This window comes from Electrophorus electricus, chromosome 9, assembly GCF_013358815.1.
Source record: "Electrophorus electricus isolate fEleEle1 chromosome 9, fEleEle1.pri, whole genome shotgun sequence".
Taxonomy (NCBI): Eukaryota; Metazoa; Chordata; class Actinopteri; order Gymnotiformes; family Gymnotidae; genus Electrophorus; species Electrophorus electricus.
In genome coordinates, this window is record NC_049543.1 from 21,312,131 (window position 1) to 21,322,419 (window position 10,289).

The window sequence follows — 10,289 nt, forward strand, 5'->3', positions numbered from 1 at the left end:
CTAATTCTGTTCAAACTACTTAACTGAACTTGAACTTTCTAGTGAAAATCCACATCAATTTTGTTTCTGTCATTTTAATCGTTATTTATAAATTACTTAACTGCTTATTTCAACTTCATTAACTGATAAGACAATATTTTTGCCTAAATAACCAAAAATGTAATAATAATACCAAGATCAGGCAGTGTCCAAAATATCCATTTTGGAATTTCGTATTGAGTCAAAAACAATTTTTGTTTTTGCAAACAATGCAAAAAGGCATTTGACACGCCGCACAGCAATATTAGCTTTGTAGAGCAGAAGACCAGCAGCACATCTTATGCTGCAGGCTGTCCAGTACTAAATGCTATAACTCATTCAATGTCTCAGTTAAACGCACGACTTACTCCATATCTGCATCACTATTCTGTTTATGAGCCATTACAATTCTGAAAGTCAATAGAAAAGAAAAAAAATTAAAATAATCACTGCCGGCCTAAATGCCTGTGAAAGACTGACAGCCTATGATTGGATGCCAGCAAACACCAGCAATATTTGTTGTTTTGGTCATACTCTCATTGCATTGGCTAATTTCATCTGCAAAATACAAATATATAGCAAGCCTTTAGTTTCCTATAGGAAATACAGGCATATCTAGATTTCTTTTTTTTGTGTTTTAGTGGACAGAAGTGTGTGTGTATATTTGTGGAGGAGGCTGCTTGTTAATTTTATGTTTGCAAAAGGAGAACTTGGGGACCTTTACCTTGCTTGTGGGTGGACTGACACAGGGCCCCAGAGCTCAGTGGGTAGTTTACAGACTGAGCGGAGCAGTGTACAGACTGAGTGGCCTGAGGACATATTACATTTTTTAAAAACTGCATTCATTGATTTAGTGATTTGTACATTTTAGGGATCTAATTCTTACATTTGCAGTGGTGTGTCCACACTCTTAGAGGATCTTACAGCTGCAGTGGTGTGTCCAGTTTAGGCACTTCCTTGAGCCTCGTGGTCTCATACGCCACCGGTCCGGTCACTAATCCATCCCTGGTTGTGTTTGCATGTGCTGATTTGCAACTGACCACTATGTATGCAAGATTAAAAATAAATAATGAGCATATTAATATGATTATTATGTTAAAACATTTGAACAAGTAATTCAGGATTTATGCTTTCTATTACAGCATATATATTCCAAAAATATTTTCTAAATTAAAAAAAAAATAAAAGTAACTACTCTAAATGCTGCCTTTTCAAAACGTTTGTCTCATTCCAAACGTGGGCATACTGTAATCAGGGTAAATTGCAGAGGAAGTCTTCTTAAGCCAACTGAAACTCTGTTGAAAAAATTGCAAAACTGCTGAATGACTCAAAACTCGATGTAATCGAGCGTTCAACAGCAGATTCTATGTGATGATGTTCTCAAAGGTACTTGAGAAACATTGTACTACATCCTTCCAGGAACAGATAAATGACTGAACAACAAGCATGTCTTCAAAGTGCGTAACAGAAAGCTAGGTCAATATTAGGCTTTGCCACACTGCAATTGTAGCCTGAATGTTGGCAAATGGCAGAACAGACCCATGCTTTCATGTTGTTTACGCCAAATTCCTCAGTTTCCTGTTCTTAGCTGACAGGTGCGACACCTGGTGTGTCTTCTGCTGCTGTAGTCCACCCGCTTCAAGGTTTGACGTGTTGTGCATTCAGAGACGCTCTTTGCACACCTCGGTTGTAACACGTGGTTATTTGAGTTACTGTTGCCTTTCTATCAGCTCAAACCAGTCTGGCCATTCTCCTCTGACCTATCACATCAAGTTATTTTCATCCAGAGAACTGCCGCTCACCGGATATTTTCTTTTTCGGACCATTCTCTGTAAACACTAGAGATAGTCGTGTGAAAATCCCAGATGAGCAGCAGCAGTTTCTGAAATACTCAGACCAGTGGTGGGTTAGTGTACATGGCACACGTCCCTTTAATCATTATAATATGAATTAACCAAATATGTTTGAGACTTTACTACCCTCACAAGAAGCTTCCCTTTAAAGATAAAAATAAATGTGATAAAACCATTTGAAGGATGTTAAAATTCTAACACAGACACACAGTGAGCCAAAAATGCTTCTTTTTTTTCTCCCCAGCATCCAAAGTACAAAACCCTGAGAAGGAACCGACCACACAAATCTTTGTGAAGGAATACCTTCAACATAACATGAAAGTAAACCTAAACACTATCATTTCCTTAACTGTTCCACACTGGATTACTCAACTGAAGGTGTAGGGCTTGCAAGGCATATGAATGCAACATTTGTTAAGAATTTATAATCCATAACGTTAAGGTTATATTCTTTTGATGTTCCTTATGTAACAGGATTTTTTTTTTCACATGGACATTAGATGTCATAACTACAGACTACCACACATCATTGACGGTGCTTTTTTGTTACTGTACTCAAATGATAGGTTTTTACTTTTCTGGTTCTTTAATCAGTCACTGTTTATTCGGTCTTTTTTGTCAATCCAAAAAATATAAATATGCACTACAAATTAAATATCACAATGCTGATCTGTTCTTCCCCTGTGTCTTTCCTGAAGCTAGCAATTAACAGCGACAAAGCCCGTTATTAAGTCAAAGACATGTAAATGCTCTGATTACCAGCGCTAATTAAGACCGCTCTGATTAAGGCTGATGATTATCAGTGCGGATTAAGAGTGAGATCAGCTTTAAAACCCCTTGCTTTAAACTAATTTGGTTAAAATCAATACCAAAATCTAAACTAACTGATGTAAAGTTTTGATGCAGCAAATTAAAAGAAGAATTAGCGAGACAAGTTATACAGGTCTCGTCATCACTTTAATCCATCTACCTGCATCACACACACAGTTCTTTTTAATAAAAAAAAAAGGAAAATGATCACCCAGAAAAGCAGCCACCTGCAGACACACGACACACAAATGGGCTCCCATGCTACCGAGAGAAGGACAGAATTCAGCTAGGGTGGTTCTCTTAAAGCGACAGGTACTCATTTTTATATACTGCATGACTGTGTAAAATTGTATTCATTTTATTACCCATTCTTTCCACTGTAGAACCTGAACCCACACAGATCAACCTCAACATCAGTCTGATGCTAACTTTCTCAGACTCAGGACAACACTGACTAATAATAAAAGTGTTTCCAGTGAAGAATTTTCACCAGGTGAAATTGTGACCAGTACCAAGACACTCTCTCCACTCTAAATTGAGCACACCTTGACTGACATTTTTGGCATACATGGTTACTATAAAGATTTGCATGGTACATGCAAATGTAATGCACTGAGAAGTCTAAACTATTTACATGTACGGCACTTAGCAGACGCTCTTATCCAGAGCGATTTACAAAAGTGCTTTGTCATTTACTCATAGAATATTGCACTCTCTTTTCTTGTATGTAACACTAATTGTGTTTGAGGTTGTGTTTTTGATTAGTGCATAGCAGCAGATGACCTGTCCCCCCCCATCATCGTGTTTTAGACTTCGAGTCTCTAGCCTAAATGAGAAGACCAGTCACGGCTTCAGAGAAACACTGCTTAAATGTAACACCTCACCCACAGTCCTTAAACACGATTAACTATTAAATGGGTGAGCGATCTTACAAACGCGAGTGCGAGATCAGCCGAACATGCTGTGGCAGGCTCATCGCCTGCGTGATGTGGTGGCGGTGATAGGAAGGTGGGGAACCAACTCCTTACATTCTACATAACAAGGCTGTACTTAACACCATGCTCCGGGATTAAAGACTTGCTTGTCTGGCATATTCCTATTGGTTAACTAATTGTTGTGCATATTAATAAGTGGGCAGAGCTGTGTTACATGAAGTCAGAGGTCATTTCCTGCTCCTACTGTCGGACTGCAGAAGTGAAGAGGAACTGAGCCTTTACTAAAGGATGCCTGAGACCAGCTTGGCCCATTTGTTTTTGGCAGACGATATACTGGCACCTGGTGAACTTGTAAAGACTAGCAAAGCAAGAGTAGTTCTGAATGCTTTATCAAATTTGCCACCTGCTATGTTAAGGTCTGTTGTTTAAAATCAATACCAGAATCAACATGACTGGTGTCCGGTTTTGATTAAGCCAAGAATCTGAAATGTCAGCGTGATTAAATTACTCGGAACTGGATGTAGCATTTTTCTCCTCTGTATACCACAAGCACAACATTCAGATCAGACAGGTCTCTTAAGGGATAGGTACTCTCGGTACACTGCAAATTTTTGTAACATGGCATGAAGCGTTATTGGTCATTTGCCATGTAGGTTCTCTGCCCCTACAGAACAACCACACCTTCAGTGTTATGCTGACCTTATATTCACATTGACAGCTTTTGGCAGAAACCCTCCTCCAGATTGACTTACAGAAACACTTCTCTCTGCCTTTATTTGTACACTGCGGTGTGTCTGTAATGTTGGAAAAGCCGTCACAGCACTAAACGCAGCTACTTTATATCACAGAATTCCTTGCTACCCAACATCAAAAAATAAACCAGGCACAATGATCAATTTTGGCACATCCAATGCATTGAACTTTTTTTTTTCCCTTCTAATGAGCTTACTTCAGAGAATAATGCTTTGCTAAAAAAAGATTCTGCAAAATGATTTCTCTTTTTCCTCATACCCCAAGTCGATCTGCCAAGACACCGATGCTTAGCGCTTTCTCAGTTTTGCGCTGGAGCTGTGCGGATATTGCACTTAGCTAACAGAATACCGGGACGTTTCTCTCAACAGGGATATTTCCCATAAATGTGACTGGTGGACACCGTTCAGGCTAACATGAAAGCCGTGAGGTGGATAACATGCTACAGATAACCATTGCTCAAATCTCGATCTTACAACTGTCTGGATGATAAGGCCACAGTGTTGACAGCTACTAACACCGCATCGTTCAAAGGGTTAAATTCAGTAACTCGCACTTGTCACTTCAGATTCATAATTACAAGTACAATATGCTATATACGTTTTTGTGCAGAAACGGATCAGACTTAACACGGTAGAAATGGTGGGTGAATCTTGTTTGGGAAGGCACTGTGCACAGTGCAGTCAGCAGGGCGATAGAAGTGTATTGGGAGTAAATGCTTGCACACTCATTCACACGAAAATATCAGATGAGTTTCGAGAAATGCGTTTGGAACAAACCTCTGCTCTCCCTCTGGGAATACAACCGAAGGCTTTCGCCCAGAACTATAATAAAGCGTGTTGTCAGCAAATGCGAACTCATTAATACCTGGTGCATTGGAATTATTTTCTTGCCGTTACGTTGGCGATCACTCTTAATGATGAGTCTTAGCACCTACTCCTTAAAAGTCTCACAGACACCTGGGAATGTCCACCTAAACACATGACATTGGTGCTTTAAGGGTTTGAAGTGATATGCCGCACCAGTAAAGGCTTACCTTTACCTAGACCTCCTCAGTTTCAGTCAACCCGTTTAAAGACAGCATTCAAACAATTGAGCTGATTCGCTGTGACAAGCTGAATAAAAATCCCATTTCTAAAAACTGCAGTGAATACAGGATATCAAGTCCAAAAAGCATGGCTTTGTCATAACCTGCCATGAATTGGGGACACTGTAGTCATCATTTGTTCTTAAGAGCTGTCTCAGATAATTGTGAATATTAATCCATAAACTACTTCTACCATTTACACAGTGCTTGCTGTCGTTAACGCTAATTAAAGCAGGACTCCCCTGGAGTGAGAGCAGCATTCCGCAGTAGGGATGATCTGAGATTAGATATGCATTTGGTTAAAACATCTAATCTTACTGTTTTGTTGATCAGAAGCAAACAGATCATGAATTCTTGAATCCTCGGTACCACACCAAATAATCTCAATGTGACTGAGTAACAGACCATCTACATTTTCCATCACCTGTTTGAGATTACTTACTATTTATTCTCGTTCGTTTCATCTTTTTTTCAGGATCATTCCTTTTTTCTTTCAACATGTCTACCTCCTACTAGTATTCGCTCCATAAAAAAATGAATTTTTTAAAATGGCGTCTACCATACCTAAACTACCTTCCTCATGCACAGATGGGGGTGAAGGGGCATCAGTTCTGGTTGCTCTGTGCTTTGATTTCAGCCTTATTAAATGATAAAAGTGTAGGAGGATGCAAGTGCAACTCTCAGCAGTTGCTGTCCTTCTGAAAGCATTAAACTCTCTCTTACGCACACACCTCTCAAAAGGTGAATATCAACACCGTAAGGAGATGCCTACCAGAGACCCGTGCAAACTTCAGACCGCGGTACAGCTATTTTTGTGTCTGTACACACATCTCACCACAGTTTGCCAACAGATCGCAGTGTAAGTGGAGCGATAGGCCCAGGAGCCTAACCTTAACTTGCCTGGAGGAGGTTGGGCTGAACGAGAGCGCAGGAGATGGAGGTGCTCGACTCCCGCCACCGGCCTCGGCCGCTATCTCTGCAACCCAATCTCGCATCATGGCTGTTGAAAGCCATTTAGAAACACTTCGGACCACCACCACCTTTTCAGGCGGGCCGAGACGCATCCGCTTCCAGCGCAGGGCCTAAGTGGCAGTTGCGCCCTGTAGCAGAAAACATCCCTGCTCCTCCGCAAGCAGTTACGCTCATAAAGGGCCCATTTTGACACCAAGTTTGTGCGTCCGGAGGAGGGGGGACGACGATGACGTATTCCTGAGCAGAATCGCTTCCTGACTTGGCCCTCGGGAGAATTGTGTTCAACTTTGTGTCTCGCTTGATACAAGAGGCTGTCTGGCACAAGCAGGCGGCCATCCGTATATTGCCTGTCCATCTGTTTAGCGCACAGCCAGCTGCAGCTCCAACTGAATTTCCGCTCATCGGAAGGGAGCCGGAATTTTCGACTGTCCAACTTTAGTTCACTTTTCCCCACCCGATTAATAAGTTAAGGTAAAAGATTTCCACGAGTAGTTTTTGTTTTTAATATTTGTCGGTTAGGCGTTTTGGGAACGGCCGAACACGAGTGTTCCCCTGCTCATCGCTTTCGTGTGCGGGCACGGCCGGGACTGTGGAAGAATCTTCCTGAAGCGTTTCACTGCATACAGAGCCAGAACACTCTCCAGGGTGAGTAAATGCTCTGCCTGCACACCAGCAGTTGTGGCAGGACATAACTGAGGATAATGGTTGATCCACCTTCCGCAGCTGGTGAAGGTATCGCCAATTCACAGTGCTGGAACAAATGAGGCCATGCCCTGGCCATTTCAGCACTTTCACGAAAGGCTCATCAACCTTAAGAAAACAGGTGCATCAAAGCCGGATGAACAAGAGACAAGCGCACGGGGAGGAGCGAGCGTGACGAATGATACCAAGAACCGATAAACCTCGGTTGGTTGTTGGGTTCACGGTCCTCACACCTTCCACTTGCACTGGTTTACAGCGACGATTGTTTAAGGTTTAATGAGCTCTCCAAGACTCTGGTGTGTGTGTGTTTGTGTGGGGGGGGTGTAAAAGAGTTCAGTACATAAAGCCCTGCTGCTGCGGTTCTGGCAGCACGTGGTGCTGAGCCATGTTTGCACAACACCAGGTTCTTACACGCAAAGCTTCATCTGAACACAGCACGGCCACCTGAGCTCCAGTCCAATCGATGGCCTAAGTGTTAATGAAGAGCCTTAGGACAGTGCCGTTTCCGCTAAACTACAAACACCCAGTATTCCCGAAACACTCGAGTGCACACTTCCCTAATTCTCTTCCGCCAGGTCAACACCACTGCTGACTTGCTGCCTGCACAACATTACAGGAGCAAAGCTAAGCACATCTCAGGACCGCTGCCTGCCCACGCACCCGCTAAAGGACGTGAGGAAGTCGGTGGGGGGGGCTTCGTGGAGCAGGTGGAGCTGACCCTGCCGTGAAACCTTCATAACGGGAAATTCGGTGTGTCGGCCATCACCCAGCCAGCCTGGAATAGCTTAATGTGTTTACATCGGCTCTGCCCAACACACACAACATGCACATGTGCACAAAGTTACTGACACAGCCCACCAGCGCTGGACCATCCCAGCAAAGTTTGCTTCTGTGTGCAATAGGAAGGGAGAGAGGGAGGCTTTAAGCATTGGGGAAAGGGCATGAGCAGCATGAAAAGTTGCAATAAAACTCAGTGAAATCTGTATTCCTTAATTGTGCATTTGGACTTCTGATCACTTTTAAAACAATTGGATGTTTCACAATAAGAGTAAAAAAGAAGCCATTTTCCCACCATGTGCACACATGCATGCAACAGTCGATAGCTATCGTACCCGAGTTGACATACAAGCCATCAAAGCAGAGGACTGCAGAACCAGAACTTTAGGGCAAATGGTTATAAACTACAGGCGTCGGTCCTGTTTGTGCAGCCACTGCTTCCAGTACAAAAGACTCACAAATAAGGATGCGCACTCTTCAGTTTTCCTTCCTGTAGTCAGCTGACAACAGAGTGCCCGTTTCTGTTAAATCAACTCCCTTTCGATTCATGTTGCACAGAGGTATAAAAGCTCCCTTTTCAGTTTCAATTTTAGAGAAACGAGCACGAGCCTAGGGGTGCACAGGCGAGAGAAAACCACCCCACCAGCGCATCTGCAAGACATCTACGTGCACAACCTCGATGTATAAACAGCTTGTGTTTCAAGAAAAAGACCCTCCCTTCATACCACCTAAACTCAGCTAAACTCCCGAGTGCGAGAGGGCGCAGTCGCCTGTCAAACACGCCACCTCCCCTTTAAAGGGCGTCTCCACAGCAACACGACGGAGCTGCTCTTCAAGTGGAGCAGGATGAACAATTAAAACGCGCTACACCGGGACTCCTCCACACGGAAGAACGGCAGGCAGCCGCTCAGACACGTGCAATTAACACCACAAAACTGGGAGAGGAGGGGCAGAGCACCTCTGAGCAGCAGTATAGAACATTTTTGCAACTTGCATTTGTGAAAATGTATACACATAGATCATGTTTATAGTTTGTTTCTGCATCATCTTTTTGACCGCCAAGGTGGCAGCTGTAGCAATTACTGTGAAGACTGGTTGATGAACTGACAAAAGCATCTCAACAGACTTGACGGTGTCCTGTTGCCACGGATACAAAAGTAGGCCATCTTCTAAAGGAACAGTACTCCTTCGCAGGCTCTGTAACTTCTGAGTGTCGGAGTCACGTAGAATCATTAAGGGTTTACAGCGCTCCAAGTCTCTTTTAGTTGTCTCCAAGAGCACCAACGTAGGATTTGAGGCCCACACTGGCTAGAGTGGACAAGTTATTCCCTGTTCACTAGCAGGGAGTCTAAATGTAAGAGCGAACGACCAAAGGCCCAGCCCACCTTGGAAAGCCACTCGAGTTCTACCAAAATGTGGTCAAACTATTTTGCCCATAAGCAAACGTGACCAGTGTGACTCAGAATGAGGCAGAGGAACAAAAGCACTGGCCAGAAGAGACTGCTACAGATGTAGTGGACTCCCATGCATCACAGGCACTGGGGACCTCCTCCTGAAGACAGGACCCTCAGCTCCGCACGCCTGACCTCAGCCTTTTCAGCTTTACGCAGGACCCTGAAGACTGTTGCATCACATTTGAACCTTACCCACAACTGCTAAAACAATGAAGGTCAACAAAGAGGGGAGATAAACAAACAAACAGACACACCATTACAACCAAGTCTGTCACAGCTCCCTTCAACTTCTTTATTGATGTACCGAACATGAAAAAAATACAAAGTATTCAAAACACAAAGAAAAGAACATGTACATCTTCTGGTAATACTTTTTAAGTTTGTTTTAAATACTCAACAAAAAGATATATTCTATACCAAAAAAACAAAAAGGCTGTGAATAAGGTCATACTATACAACTTTAATCAACACTGGTAGAACTGAGACTATGGGGGGGACAGAGGGACATTTTTCATGGCACAAATGCGACAGGAGTATGCATGTTTTTTTATATATATATATATATATATATATATATAAAGCCTCACAGCCTTCTCGTCCAAGCCACCATACAATCGGACGGCTAATTGTAGCAGCTCATTTAGTTCTAGCCTTCCGCATGCCACCATACATTAAAACAGACGGCTGACGTTTGCGGTCCCACACACGCGCGCACATGGCATGAAAACCGCGACCCTGTCCCCAAGCAGCAGAAAGTCACAGTTCAATACTGAAATGTTCAACAAAAATTAGTCCCCAACCAAAGTCATACTGAAACGAACAAAACCCACAAAAGAAAGAAAGAGGTGGGGGGAGAAGGGGGGGAAAAAAATTTAAATAAATAAAAACCCAAAAAAAGTACCAGCAATTGCAGAGTTAAATATAATGCATA